Source organism: Talpa occidentalis, unplaced genomic scaffold (assembly GCF_014898055.3).
Source record: "Talpa occidentalis isolate TD23 unplaced genomic scaffold, MPIMG_talOcc4v2.1, whole genome shotgun sequence".
Classification (NCBI taxonomy): domain Eukaryota; kingdom Metazoa; phylum Chordata; class Mammalia; order Eulipotyphla; family Talpidae; genus Talpa; species Talpa occidentalis.
This window is the reverse complement of record NW_026555331.1, coordinates 99,183,148-99,199,266: the sequence shown is the minus strand read 5'-3', so window position 1 is coordinate 99,199,266 and position 16,119 is coordinate 99,183,148. Positions and strand designations below refer to the sequence as shown.

Sequence of the window (16,119 nt, the reverse complement as noted above, 5' to 3'; positions counted from 1 at the left end):
ATTGCCCATAAGTGCGGTCTGCATTGCAAAAACAACTTAATCTCTGACTTTTCTGATGCTGATATTTAAACACACGCTACGACTTTTGGGGACATGATAATCACATCATAAAGCTGCTCATTTCCTACCATCAATAGATGAATCAGCTACTGTAAGCTTGTAAATCATGAGGGTTTTTTCCAATTTAGATAACCTTGGTTTTGTACCACCCTGAAAATAATTTTTTTCAAACCTGCAAATCTTTTGATAATCTTAAAACATAGTAATTCTGCTCCCAGTTATAAACCTAACACAATGTTCACAGGAGAACATGAATAAATGAATTGCGGTATGGAATGGAAAGAATAGAATGAGAAAATCAATCATGGTTTATTTATTTAATTGAATACTATAGAATACGAGAAGGAATAAGTTACTGTTGCATGCAACAACATAGTTCCATCTTGCAAACATCATTTTGAGTAAAAAGTACTTCATGATTCCATGTATATAATATATTTTTAAAGATTTATTTATTCATGCATACAAGAACTGGGGTACAGGCCAGATGTGCAGGAGGGTGAGAGGATTCACCAGAGACAGTGGGGAACAGAACAGGCAGACCGACTAAAATACACTGCTGAGGGGAGCAGAGGGTGAGATAGGAGAGGTCTGCCGCACCATGTGGGTATCTTGCCAGCTGGCCAGGATCGAACCCATGCTGCAGAGGCTGCGGACAGCTTCATAGAGCTGTGCTCAACCGCCTGCACCACCAGGGGAGGCCCCATGTATATAATATTTAAAAACAGGAAAATTTTATAAATGATGCTAGATGTCAGGATGAGATATGGCTACTTTTAGAGGTGGGTTATGGTTAGGATGCAGTTTGAGTAATGATTATTCATATGTGCTGGTAATAATCTTTCTTAATCCATGTACAGATTCCAAGGATGTACTCACTTTATGAAAATTCATCAAACTTTACACTTAGATCTGTTCAAGTAGTCACACTTAAAAATAAACTTTATTTTAGAATGGAAAAGGACATAGGTTGATAGCAGAAAAACAAAAGCATATGACACGACACTTTGATGTCAGCTCAGTGCCCATGAGGCTTACTGTAAATGAGTCAGTCTGGCTTGTGTGTAGAACAGAAGTTGGGTGTGTGAGAGAAAAGTAAGCTGAACAAGCTTTTTAGAATAATGAGCCACTCCTCAAATCCAGGAAGACTTTGGTCAGAGATGATGGGGATGGATGTGTGGTGGGCAGAGGTTTGAAATAGTCAGAAGAATAATTAAATTTCAACAAAAACGAGAAAAGACTTGGTCCTGCATTGAGAAGAAGGCAAAGGAGAGTCAATGTGTTCAGTCATGGTTCTAGTCTTTCCAAGGGTAGATGAACAATACATTTTCAGCTGCATTCTTGTCTCTTCTAATCTGATCCATGATTAAATTGATTAGCTTAATATAGGTAAACATTTCATGTATGTAATGTTCTTAAATGATGGGTGTGAGTGTAGCAAAAGCAGGTTACACAACTGTAGATTTATTTGCTAGAGCTTCCTGACCATAATACAAAAATGCATGAATCCTCAAATACTATCCAGTATTTAATGATCAACTCCTATATACTCAGACAGAAAATAGAATATAAAAGATGTTAGGATTCAAAAGAGCTAACAATATACACAGCTATGAGGCTTCCACATATAAAATCCCTGAGAGGGTATAAGAATCATGTTCCAGTGTCTACCTTGTCTGAAGGGATAACACCAAGGATTCTTGGGGTTAAACATTTCAGCTAAGTGAAGGGACCATGGGGTGCAGCACTAGAAAACACATGGAAGAATTTTCTTGACAACACTGCTAAAACTGCATACCTGTTTATGTTGTATATTTAGGCCACTGATGACACTAAATGTAAGTTTTTACATAGGTATGGGGACCAATTATTATTGCCCAATGTATTCAAATAGGATATCAGTATGATGACCTTAAGCAGCAAAACCCATGGATCATGTAACATGGAGGATTTGAGATATTGGAACTCATCAACCCAGTCATTATGACAGTTTTTATATGAGATGGAAGGTTAGTAATACTTTGGAGGTCTGGCAACTTTGCTATGAGATTTCCTTGCTGATCATACACAGAAAGATGTGCCCACTCTCTCACATAAAAGAAGCAACTGAATAGGCACAAGTCAAGAAAATCAAGATGGTGCCAGAAGTAGTGAATCTCCCAATTAAAAACAGCAAAGGCAATCATTAAGTATAGAGTCCAGTTTTGAGGTAAACATCTGGGTTTTAGAACCCTGGCAGGCAGCAAATATGACAATGGATTTGCAGGCACATAGATATAAAATATTTAGCAAAGAACTTCCAAATATATTTAGGAAGTCACTATGAGAAAAAAACAGGCTGACTTTCAATGGAGGGGATCTGAGCATTAAAATTGGAGGCATTTATGTAAATGTTGCCTCATGTATTCCCTTAACAAATATTTATTGAGAAGCTATTCTCGTACCAGCCACAATTTGATTCCCGGGCATATGACAGTGAATAATGTAAACAAGGGGCCTGTTATCAAAGATATTATATTCTAGTGGAGAGAGAGAATACAAACTTGGAATAAATATTTAGGTTAAAGATAAGGACTCTAAAGAAAAGATAAAACGGTGACAGTACGAGTAGTGTCTGGAATAGGATGTGTCCTTTTAGTAAGGGTTCTTGCCAGGCCATTCTGTGGACCCAAATGATATGAAGGAGGCATCAGTGAGAAGATGGGGGAAAAGCAACCGTATAGCTCCAAGAAGTCTTGACCATGTTGGCTAGAACAGCACTGGGGGATTTACATGACTTTTAGGCCACTGCAGAACATGTAAATAACTATCACCAGAGGCTTCTTGGGGGGAAAGTCCCATACCTGCTGATGCATGTTAATGAATACACTTGAGTCAAGGAGAAAAACAATTAGAGAAATTGTGCTAAGTCAGCACTGCGCTTACTTTAACACATCTGAGGATAGTCTATTCAAACACATCACCAAGCTCCATCCCAATAAGCACAAGTAAAACTCAAATAATTCCTGAATTCTGTATAATTTTGCAGCTCTAGCAGTGCATTGAAACACCTTAACCCATGAAGCCACATTGAATGTCACTACAGAGGCCTCACATTTCAGTGGCAACTGTACAGACCCAGAGCTTAGGGACTTGAGTTCAAGTCTGGCTCTATATGTCAATACAGAGTAAACATAGACAAGTTACCTAATTTTTTGAGTCTTGGGTTCTTCATTTATAACCAGAAGAATGATACTAAGATCACAGATGATGATCTGAGATCACTATCTATAAAATTGCTTTGTTTATTCCAAAACATAATTCAGATATTTGCTGTCAGAGTTTATTATCCTGAACCAAATCCAGCCCCAAAAGACTATCCTCATTAATGCCTGCTACATTAGATATTTCCTTTATATCCTCTCTCTGTGAATGAACAAAAAAATAAGTGCTGATTGCCTTTTCATTTTTTTAACTTTTTAAATTTTTTTTAAGAAGAAGGCTTTTTTTTTTTTTTTAAGATTTATTTATTTATGCATACAAGAGCTGGGATACAGGCCAGAGGTATGTGTGTGGGGGTGGGGGGGACGGTGAGAGGATTCACCAGAGACAGAGTGGGGAACAGAACAGGCAGATTGACTGAAGTACACTGCTGAGGGGAGCAGTGGGGTGAGTCAGGAGAGGTCTGCTGTGCCATGTGGGTTGCTCCCTGGCTGGCCGGGAATCGAACTTGTGCTGCAGTGACTGCGGATGGCTTCATAGGTTGCATCTTAACACTTGCGCCACCAGGGAGGCCCCTGACTGACTTTTTAAAGAGGCATCTAACTCTGTCTTTTCTCCAAAAAGGACAAATTAATTCAGAATTCCTTGTTTCAGGCCCTGTGCTTATTTGATGCATCATGCACAAATTCAGGGCAAAATTCCATTCAGCCTTAGGCAACTCACATTAGAAATATTCAAGCCACACCTCTGTTCATTTACCTTCATTTCCGATAGAGCCTGTGGCCATTCTTGACTCAGTCAGTGTTCAAGTGAGAGGAAGGGGGACTGCAGCAGGAATAGTCCTGTGATAATGGTCAAAGGTCACAGCAATATATTGTACTCACTGGTAAATTGTCCCACTGTGTGTCATCCTTCTCAAGTCGGCTTTCTTCCTCAGATTTCTTCTTCTCTTTTTTTCTTGTTTAAGATTATATGAGTTAGTACTTTCCAAAAAATAAAATAATCAATCACAGGGCTACTCATTTCTGAAAGAAAGGTACACTTGGACAGTGCAGCTTTATAATGAAACATGTCCTTTATTTATTTATTTGTTTGTTTGTTTATTTATTTATTTATTAAGATTTAGTTATTTATTTATACAAGCACTGGGTACAGTCAGAAGCGCGGGAGGGTGAGAGAATTCACCAGAGCCAGGGCAGGGAACAAAGCAGGCAGACTGACGAAATACACTGTTGAGGGGAGCAGTGGGCGGCAGGCGAGGTCTGCGCGCCATGTGGGACTCTCGCCCAGGGCTGGGGATCAAACCGGCGCTACAGAGGCTGCGGGCAGCTTCGCAGCCCAGTGCTCAACCCTGCACCATCAGGGGAGGCCCGAAACATGCCCTTTTAGATAGAAAATTATCAGAATACAAAGAATGGAACCTCTGCAGATGGCTTAAAGGTATGAGTGAACAGTGACTGCCAGGCCACATGTGACCTGCTCAGGCCACATGTGACTTTATAATAAGTCCCACGATCTAATGCTACAGCAAAATAATTCAAAAGGGAAAAGTCTCCCAGGGGCTCCATATCACTTAAAGGAAGCTAGATATGTGCCTTCCAGCCAGGTGGTACAAAAGTTATTTTACCATACACAAAGTTGAACTGTGGCATCTGGCCCTTATGAAAAGTTATGGCAGATGGGCTCACCATTCATCTGAAGAATTAGTTTTCTACTGCTGCTATAAGCAGTATAAATTACTACCTTTGGAGGTTTTGTAAATCAACACAAATTTATTCTCTTTCAGTTTTGAAAAGTCATGAAGTTAGAAATGAGTCTCAAAGGACTAAAATCAAAATGTTGGCAGAACGAGTTCGTTAAGGAGGATCCAGGAAGAACCAATTCCTTGGCTCTTTCAGCTTCTAAGGACTGCCAGCATTCCTTGACTTGTGGCACAGCGTTATGATTACTTCTTCTATGGCACCTTCTACTACTATTTATTGCATCTCTCTTATGAGGACCCTTGTGGTTACATAAAAAACAGATAATTCAGGATCATCTCCCCATTTCAAAATCCTTAATTTAATTATATCTGCAAAGCTTCTTTTGTAACATTCATAGCTTCAAAGTAACATTCAAAGCGTCAAAGTAACATTCATAGATTTTGGGGATTAGGATGTGCACATTTTATTTATTTATTTATTTATTTATTTATTTATTTATTTATTTATTTATTTATTTATTTATTTATTTATACAAGCACTGGGTACAGTCAGAAGCATGGGAGGGTGAGAGAGAGAATTCACCAGAGCCAGAGCGGGGAACAGAACAGGCAGACTGATGAAATACACTGCTGAGGGGAGCAGCAGGCACAGCAGGAGAGGTCTGCGCGCCATGTGGAACCCTCGTCGGTAGCCGGTGATAGAACCAGCGCTGCAGAGGCTGCAGGCAGCTTCGCAGCCCAGCGCTCAACCGCTGTGCCACCAGGGGAGGCCTAGGATGTGCACATCTTTAAGTACCATTATTCCCTGGATTGTCTGTTTCAAGCTGCCCTGCCTAGCTGAGGATGATAGGAAATCTTCCAATCAATGAATAAGAAAGCTCAGACTGACTTAAATTGACAGGAGGTAACCACATTTTCTTCTTTTCTTTATTCTAATGTCTCAACTAGTTCTTAACATACAATAAGGTGCTCCAAATGACAAAGATTGCTAGTTGTATTAATATGCATTTCACACTTTGTTCTTTGTCTATAGAATGCCCTGATTTAGTGAAGCACAAGGCTGCTTGGCATTAGATGTTTTTAAATTCTGGCTTATAGTAGCAGGAAACATGTATACAACTTCTAGATTGTACTCCTAGAATGAAACAGTGAGTTCTTCTTCCCTTTCACAAAGATGGAATTAAAATGTTACAATGGGAACTGAAACCACTGAATGAGATCATGAGATGGAAGCCAAGAGCTGAGGATTAAACAAGGTAGATGGAGACTCGGTCCTCAGAATGGTGGAATTGTCTTAAATGTCTGGGACTATTTATGGTCAGACTATTTACAGACAATTGTGTTAGAGAGTAATAAGCTTCTCTCTTATTTGAGTCTTTGTTAGAGGAGCCAAATTCATATCTAACATAGTTCTCAATGTATGAACTTGATATTGGAACAGACAAATTCTCTCCACAGCTTTGCTACTAAATGGCTCTATGATCTTACATAGATCAATTTGCCTCTCTAAACCTTAGTTCCTTTAGCTGAAAAATAGAATTGATAATAATATGTACCTTATGTGTTGCAAATATTAAGTGACAGTGGACATGTGACCATCATTTGTGAACTCTAAGGCACTTTACAAATATAAGGGTTAAAAGATTAAAGTGTAATTTCTGATTCTTCCTCAAACATACTTGGCTTTTTAACATTTTATTGTCTAAAAGGCTCTGCCAATTTTCTCATTGACTTTCATTTATTTAATAAGGTCAGCAATATAATTTTTAGAATATATATATATATATATAAACTTACTTCTTTCTTCTAGCACTTAATAAAACTATGTTTATTCTGAATGGAAAGAATGAGACTTGTTTCATTATTATTTTTCTGAATTAGCCTTTGTAAAAATGCTTGCTTACCACAGTGTGGGAGAGAAAAACTAACCTTTCCTTGTATGCTTATAAGTTCTCAGCTGGGGCCCATAAAACAAAAGACAGATAAAAAGGGGGAAAACATACAAATGTATTGAATCTAAGTTTTACATGACACAGGAGGCCTCATAAGGAAATAAAGACCCAAAGATCTACTTGGAGTCCAATGCTTCTATACGGAATTGGACAGAGTAGAAGTTACGAAAATTTGACAAGACAAAGGGGCTTGGGCTATGGCAGTTAATGGTGAGAAAATACTAGGAAGAGAAGGGTTAGTTATAACAAGGTTTATCTGTACATATTTTTCTCTGGTTCAACTCCCATCTTTGGTAATAGGAATGTTACTTTCCTCCTACTAAAGGTAGGCCATCTTCCATATGGGAGTTTTAGCTCCTACTTTCAGGAAGAAAATGGTGGGGGTGTGAGGGGTGGGGGGAGTCATAACTTCTTTCATATGCTTTCTTTTAAATGCCTGTAACTCAAAATAATCCATATGCTAAAATGGCATATTTTGGAATGGCATACATTTTTTCAACCTTCACCATGTTTAAACAATGTCTGTTCCTCCAACAGTGACTATTTATAAGAGAACACAATTATCCAGGGCCTCCCTGGTGGTGCAAGGGGTTAAGTCTCAGCACTATGACCGATCAGCAGCCACTGTAGCCCAAGTTTGATCCCCGGCCAGGGAACTAACCCACATGGCGCAGTAGACCTCTCTTGTCTCACCAGCTGTTCCCCTCAGCAGTGTAATTCAGTAGATTCTGTTCTGCTCCCCACCCAGTCTCTGATGAATCCTCTCACCACCCCTTAACTCTGCCCTAGACTCCAGTTCTTGCATGCATAAATAAATAAAATAAATCTTAAGAACACAGTTATCCAACTGTGGCTTTGGAATGAATAACTTCAAAAAGGAATGTGAAAGACTGAGTGCTGGTTGGAGTTAGAGGACAAGTTCAGGCAACAGGACTGTTCAGAGTGTGAAAGTGGTAAATCAAAAATCAACACACTGTTTAGCCCTGGAAGCAGTAACATAACAAACTCTGATGTTCTCAGTAATGTCATTGTCTCCTAACTTTAGATCTCTGTGCTCTGGATAAAGCCACACTTTCAATTCCATATTTCGGATGTTTTTATAGTAGAGTTTGAAGAGCACAAGTGAAGAAGGGTGCAGGCTGACTTCTAGACCTGCTCATCTATGGTCTTCATGACCATTTGGGTTTGGATCAGGGACTGACAACAGCCATGCAAGGACTCTATGAAACCCTCAGCTTGTTTTTTTTTATGACTTTTTATCATTCATTTTAAGGTCTTCCCATTATACCCTCTGTGGAAACAAAAATTTGGCAGAATAAAATTCTGCCATAGAAAGAAAGTAACTTTAAACCCTTTCCTTTGGCACCAGCAAAGATTTTTGTTTTTTTAATCAATGTTTAATATAATGGGAGAGTGAAATGAATATGTGTTTCTTTTTTGTTATCCTTTTGTTCACACATATAAGACTCATACTTGCATTTATTTCTTTTCCAAACAAAAGTTCTTCATTGACAAATTTTATCAGGTTTCTATGCAAATTTAAAGACAAACCTTAATAAATAACTGAATTTCAACTGTTCAAGCCGGTGGTCACACAGAACTCTCTTTTGTATTTGGCATATATTGGGTACATTTTAGGAGCTGTTACACATGCAAAGGGTTGTTCCTCTGGATGAATAACAAACTGGTGCATGTAAAACCATACAGCACACTATAATTACAAACTGGAAGCTCATAATTGGTGCATGAACCACTTCCTTTATGAGTTGCTGGGCTCTACTCACAACTTTTCTCACTGGAAGGGCTGTGTCTTCTGGTTCTACCTTTAATAATGGTGATAATCATAATAACTGTAATAATGCAGCATTACTTTCTAATTACAAAGAAAATTTCTTCTAAAGAGCTCAAAGCCCTTCACAGACATTATCTCATTCATTCTCATAACCTTTCTGGGCTGCTTGTCAGCCACTAGCATGATGATAGTAACAAGACAGCCATGTTCCACCTCTCAATGATCTCAAAAGGCCACAATGACAAGGTGAAACTTCAAACTTCTCAAACCCTGGCAGAAACTTTCAGCTAGTTACAAATAGCCTTTTTTATACAACTTAGACATCAGTAACAAGATACAAAGCATTACAGCTATACCTTAATGGAAGAAGAACTTTTCCTGGTTTCATCATACCCTTAGAAAGCACCCCGTAGTGCTCAGGACACAGTGCATTGCATTCTGTGTCAATGGGGAAGTCCCAAATACACAAATTTACCCTACTTGTGAATGACAAGCAATTCCTTCTCTTTCTCATAATGGAGCCTAAGATATTAATCAGTGGTCGTCCAAAACAGGGTGCAGCAAAATGTGTTTCACAGGCCAAATTGGGTTGAGAATAGCTCTAATATTTTTAAAAGATTATATCTGATGATGAGACTCAACAAAAACAAAGAAATTAATCCAGTCAAAAAATGGGCAGAAGAGCTAAAAAGAAACTTCTCTGAAGAGGAAATGCAATGGCCAACAGACATATGAAAAAATGTTCAACATCACTTGCAATCAGGGAAATGCAAATCAAAACTACCATGAGATACCATCTTACACCAGTGAGAATGGCACATATTAAAAAAACTAGCAACAACAAATGTTGGCGAGGGTGTGGAGAAAAAGGAACTCTTCTGCACTGTTGGCAGGAGTGCAAACTGGTCCAACCACTCTGGAGAGCTGTGTGGAGATTTCTGGACCTACTAAACATAGAGCTTCCATATGATCCAGCAACTCCACTCCTAGGTATTTACCCAAAGGACACAGAAACATCAATTCCAAAGAGCATCTGCACCCCTATGTGTATAGCAGCACCATTTACAATAGCTAAGCTTTGGAAACAACCCAAATGCCCAAAAATAGATGACTGGATCAAGAAGATGTGGTACATATACACCATGGAATATTACTCAGCATTCAAAAAAGATAAACACATGCGATTTGCAGCAACATGGATGGCGCTGGAAGGGATCATGCTTAGCGAAATAAGCTAGAAAGAAAAAGAAAAATACCAGATGGTCTCACTCATAACAGGAATCTAGAAAACTTAAATAAGGGACCAGGAAAAAGAATAACTGTAAGAAAGAAAATATCAAAATCAACAAACAACTATGAACCAGAGACACTCTATGGTGGGTGGGAGGCGGGGAAAGGAGGGCTTGGGGTCAAAACAAGGGGGTTGTAATTGTATGGGGAATATAAAAATAAAATTTAAATTAAAAAAAAGATTATATTTGAATAAGTCCTCATATAATACCCTAAATTTTGCCTTTTGAATTCCAAAGTCAAAAACATTGACCATATGATAATTTCCTGTAAAAGTTTGACAACCCCTACTCCAAAGAACAGAATACAGACACAAAAGCTTGGATAGCAGGAGGTAAACAGAATGGGTGGTCCCTGAGGCTTCCTAGAGTACAGTAGGAAAGATCCTGACGTTAAGATTCATACGGCAGTAATTCACCTGAGAGAAAACAGTAAGACCTGGTCATGATTTGCTTGTGTTCTATTGATCTTAACTAAACCTTTTCCAGAACACTTATTCTGTATATCTCTAATATGGTTACACTGAATGAAATTTCTTTGTTTCCCTTTGAGGCTCAGATCTTTAAACTCTTATACTTGTCACACAATTGCTGAGATAGTCACAACTGTCTGTATTTTTAACTGTATGTATTTGTTGTGTCTGAGCTGTTTTATTTTTACTAGGAAAAAGGATTAAAAGCATAATTACAGCACACCTTAGAGATGTTTACTAGTCTTTACAGTCCATGAATAAGCAATGGGTGTGGCAGTTTTGACTTATTCATGCTCACATAGTGTTTTGCTTTTCTGATCTCTCAGCTTTGGATTAGGCTACAGCCTGTTTCAAGGCATTTAATATTCAGACCTCCCGAGGAACTGTTTGATAAGAACCCCTAAGGAATGGAGAGACTGCTAATTCTGTTACTGGACTGGTACTGACTTTACAACTTTCCTAGGTACCCATGTACCTTAATCTTTCAACTTCTCCAATTCAACAACAGAATCCAATTCAAAGTAGGCAGATGACTTGAGCAGATATTTCTCCAAAGATAAAATAGGCAGTGAACACATAAAAAGATGCCCACCATCATCAGTCATTAGGGAAATGCAAATCGAAACCACAGTGAAATACCACTTCAGACCTACAAAGTTGGCTATAATACTTTTAAAAACTAGAGAATAATGATGCTGGAAAGAATGTGAAATAGGAACACTTGTGTCTTGCTGGTGAAAATGTAAGATCTCACTATGATAAACAGTTTGGTAGTTCCTCAAAAGTTAATAGATAAAACTATGATATCGCTAAGCATTTCCATTATGGGTATAGATCCAAAAGAATTGAAAGCAGGCACTTGAACAGATATCTGTACACCAATATTCATAGCAGTATCATTCACATTATCCAAAAGGTGGAAACAACCCAAGTGTCTATAAATAATTGAAGGGATAAACAAAATATGGTTATATGTACAAGGAAATATTATTTAGTCATAAAAAGGGAAAAATGATATATGCTACAACATGGATGGACCTTCAAAACATCATGTTTAATGAAATAAGCCAGACATAGAAGGGACATTTATTTATATGCTTCCTTATATGGTGTGTCTAGAATAAACAAATTCTTTGAGACTGAAAATAGAGGAACTTGGCATAAAGGAGGAGAAGCTATTCGTTAATGTGTGTAGAGTTTATGTTAGTGATGATGAAAAGGTTTTGGATATAAATAGTGGTGATAGTTGTATAACATTATGAAAGTATTTAAAGTGACTGAATTCCACACTTACAAATGGTTAAAGTGATAACTATTATGTCAGCTATATTTTACCACAATAAAAACTATTTTAAAAAAATAATCTTTAATCCTTGTTTATTTGTTTATTTTGCCAGAGATTACTTTTGTATTCATATTTGGGGCTTTGGTCTGATCATCTGGAAGGTGGTTTTCTAACTTGAAACTGACAGCTAAGCTTCCTGAAAGGGCAGCTGTGATTGTGTGCTCCTTTCCAGAAACTGGAATTATGTCTAGTTACAATTTCAGCACATGTAGCCTGAACTGGTAATATGTGTATTAAAGAGCAGAACCACAATTCATCTTAATGATGGTATGTGAAAGAACATCGGCAGGGCACCTTAATGAAATGACAATTGGTTGAAGACTTAGAAGATTAAAAATACCCAAGACTTTCAGAATTCATATCTACTCTCATTTGGATCCTTTAAGGTATAGTGTAAAATGATGTTCTCTGCCAAATAACATGAAAGCTTATAGCAAATAGAGTAAAAATACTTCTAATATATTTTTCAAGGATGTGACCATTAAAAATGTTTAATCAGAAAAGCTAAAAAACGGAAACTAAATTCTCAATTTTGAATATATCATTTAGACACCTTATGGCAGAAACTTCTTAATGAATGGACTAAAATATTGCAAAAAAAATTTAGGTACTTCTTAATATTTATAATATCCTTTATGAAACATGTATTCGTGTTTCATGAATCTTAGTCATGAATCTGTGAGACACAAATGTACATTCTTTCATTTAACTCCAAAAAGGTAGGGAGAAAACTGGGTCTCAGCGATGTTATGTAAATTGACTGGAACTAAGAGTAGGCCAGACTTCATGGCTTTTAATGCATGGCTAACATTAAATACCAGAAATGTGACCATACTATCCCAAATGCTTCATTTTACGATCATCATATTGATCAATACCACAAAGAAAAAAATTAAAGTCAGGCAGTCTCCTACTGTAAGTCCAACACATTAAAAAAAAAAAAAAAAAGGCAATGCAATCAATTACAAAAACTCTAATTTTCCTGTCTTCACCATGGTCCAATTTAGTAGTCCCTAGAATATTTTGATTTTTCGCCTTTCATAAGTATAGTTCTACTGTTGAGTGTGTACTGTCCCTAGCAGAATCTCAATGTGTTAAATGTAATTAGGGTGATGTTACTAGGTCAAAGTTATCCTATGCTCAACAAACTAAACATTATAAACCAGACACTGACACTCTCCTAAGCTTCAATGGAAAACAAAATTTTTTTAGATCGTATTAGGCTATTTTGTCAATGTGTGCACACACACACCCATACACACAAATATGAGTTGACAAGTAAAGTGGAAAACTTCACCTATGAGACCTGAAAAAACATTATAAAAACAATGGAAACTATAGTCAAAGGCATGATTATGCCAAAGATCTCCTATTCAAGCCTTTGGTATTTTTGTAAAGAGTGACTCAACATGATACTTAGAAACAACGGTTAAGTGTGATGATTAATTATAAACTTTTGGAATTAAGAGTCATCCTAATTGAGAGCTGAAGAGTAGGCTTGAGATGAGAGAAACTTGGTTCAGTAAACATGTAACATATATAATATACACACACATAAACATATAACTATTACATATGAACTTGAAGAAGTGCTGATTAGATCTCAGGCATCAGGGAGAAAAATAATACAGAGACTGAACAAGGTCAGTGTTTCACAATCAGGGGTGATTTTTGCATTCCGGGAGACAGCTGGCAATGTCTGAAGACACTTTTGGCAGTCACTTTTGGCGTAGACATGGGTTAATGGGGGTATGTGCTACTAGCATTTCATGGATAGAGACCAGGATGGCAATCAAATATTTTTATGTACATGACAATTGCTCATGACAATTATTCAGCCCAAAGTCCAGTAATAGTGCCAAAATTAAAAAAATCCTTATCTAGGCAAGTCCCAGGAGCCCACACACCCAGCAAGATCACCCATACTAATATCAGCCATATTTATATCAGATAAAATAGACAAGAGCCATAGATGGACACTATATAATGATCAAGGGGAAAATACACAAGAAAAATGTAACACTCGGGCCTTCTTGGTGGCGCAAGGGGTTAAGACGCAACCTATGAAGCTATCCACAGCCACTGCAGCACGAGTTCGATCCCAAGCTGGCCAGGCAGCAACCCACATGGCTCAGCAGACCTCTCTTATCTCACCTGCTGCTCCCCTCAGCAGTGTATTTCAGTCAGTCTGCCTGTTCTGTTTCCCACTCTGTCTCTAATTCTCTAGTGAATCCTCTCACCCCCCACACCTCTGGCCTGTACCCCAGTTCTTGTATGCATAAATAATAAATAAATCTTTTTTAAAAAAAAGAAAATGTAACACTCATCCATATATACTCACCAAATAAAACAGCACCAAAATACATCAGACAATTACTATCATCTCTGAAAGCAGACATTGGAGAAAATACATACGTAGTAGCAGACTTCAACACCCCACTCTCACCAATGGACAGATCAACAGGAAAATAAATAAGGACATAAGAGCCCTAAACAAAGATCTAGGGAACATGGGCCTAACAGACATTTATAGGACACTGCACCCCCCAAAACCCGAATACATATTTTTCTCAAGTGCACACAGATTATTCTCCAGAATGACTACATACTGGCTCACAAGACAAACATCAACAATTACATAAAGACTGAAATCACACCAAAATACCTTCTGTGACCATGAAGACATCAAACTAGCAATCAACCATAAAAATAAAACAAAGAAATCCCCCATTACATGGAGACTGAACAACATGCAGTTTTCCCTGATTATTTTTGCTTCCTTTTCTCTTCACAGGTATTAAGAAAACATTCCCAATAAACCTTTGTATAAATCTCAGGGTTTCAGAGCCTATTTTCTGGGAAACCCAACTATGACAGAAAGCTACAATGCTGCAGAGTTTGAGTCAAGAACCAAGAAGGTAAGATGTACGTATATAAACTTTCCCTTAAAGCGAAGCCTATAAAGTCTTACTATTCGTTCAGAGCAATAAATCAACTTGAGTAGAGAAAGAATTTGGTCTCTCAGTTATGGCAGTGACCTCCTTCTCACCAACAGTGCCACTGGTCACTCATTCCTTTCATTAGAATGCCTCGGGCATAAAGGACACTGCATTGGGAAACAGTGCATCTTCTGCTCTGCAGGGTTCTCTTGCTTTGGATTAGTTCCTTGACTTCAAACAGTTAAAAACTGGAACATAAGGGACTCCCCTGGTGGTGCAGGTGGTTGAGCACTGCACTGTGAAGCTGTTCACAGCCTCTGCAGCACCGGTTCCTTCCAGGCTGGCCGGCGGGGTCCCACATGGCACCTCAGACCTCTCCTGTCGCACTCACTGCTCCCCTCAGCAGGGTATTTCATCAGTCTGCCTGTTCTGTTCCCCACCCTGTCTCTGGTGAGTCCTCGCACCCTCCCGCACATCTGGCCTGTACCCTGGTTCTTGTATAAAAATAAATAAATAAATCTTTTTTTAAAAAGTTGGAACATAATATATTATTTATGTAGTATGATTTGAGATGTGTCAGGAAGGTGATGCTCTTATTTGTCTGATATAAACTCTGAAATCCACCATTAAATATTTCTTCTGTAATAGAATGCATATGGAAGTATAATATACAAGATATTCAGTTGATGATTGAATTCAAATTCAACTTACAGATTTCTAATATAAGGTAAGTTTTCCTACTGAGATCTAAAGTTTATTAGCTAAAATCTCTTTTTTCCCCAAAGATTTACTTATTTATACATACAAGAGCTGGGGTGTAGGCCAGCAGTGCGGGGGGTGAGAGGATTCACCAGAGACAGAGTGGGGAGCAGTACAGGCAGAGTGACTGAAACACTGTGAGGGGAGCAGTGGGTGAGACAGGAGAGGTCTGCTGCGCCATGTGGGTCACCTCCCTGGCTGGGGATCAAACTCGTGCTGCAGTAGCTGCAGATTGCTTCATAGTGCTGAAGCTTAACACCCCTTAGCTAAAATTTCTTGAGGAGTAAATTGCAACATTAATTTCAAGGTTGTGGGTAACTGAGAACAGGGCTATCATGGTGGAATGGAATACAGACCTGAAACATGAGGGTAGGAAAAGGGGGAAAGTTTGCTTACAAGGGTGGTAGGATCAACCGAAAGGAAAACTTTTTATGAGCTCGTCATAATTTTTTTGCTTCATAAAGCAGCAAAAAAATGACATGAAAATTTTCATATGAAATTTACAAAAGATAAAACCATTTTCGATAAATTTTTCCTGTTACGGGCCACATTATGAACAATCTATTGTTCTATTAGACATTTGTGAATTCCTCTACTCTCAAAATTT

At 38.1% G+C, this 16,119-nt stretch overlaps 1 long non-coding RNA gene across 10 annotated transcripts in view; it reads right to left on the bottom strand.

The window, feature by feature from the left end:
• LOC119248466 (uncharacterized) overlaps window positions 1-16,119 on the bottom strand; it is a 495,811-nt gene that overhangs the window by 326,631 nt on the left and 153,061 nt on the right. The window lies entirely within an intron of this gene.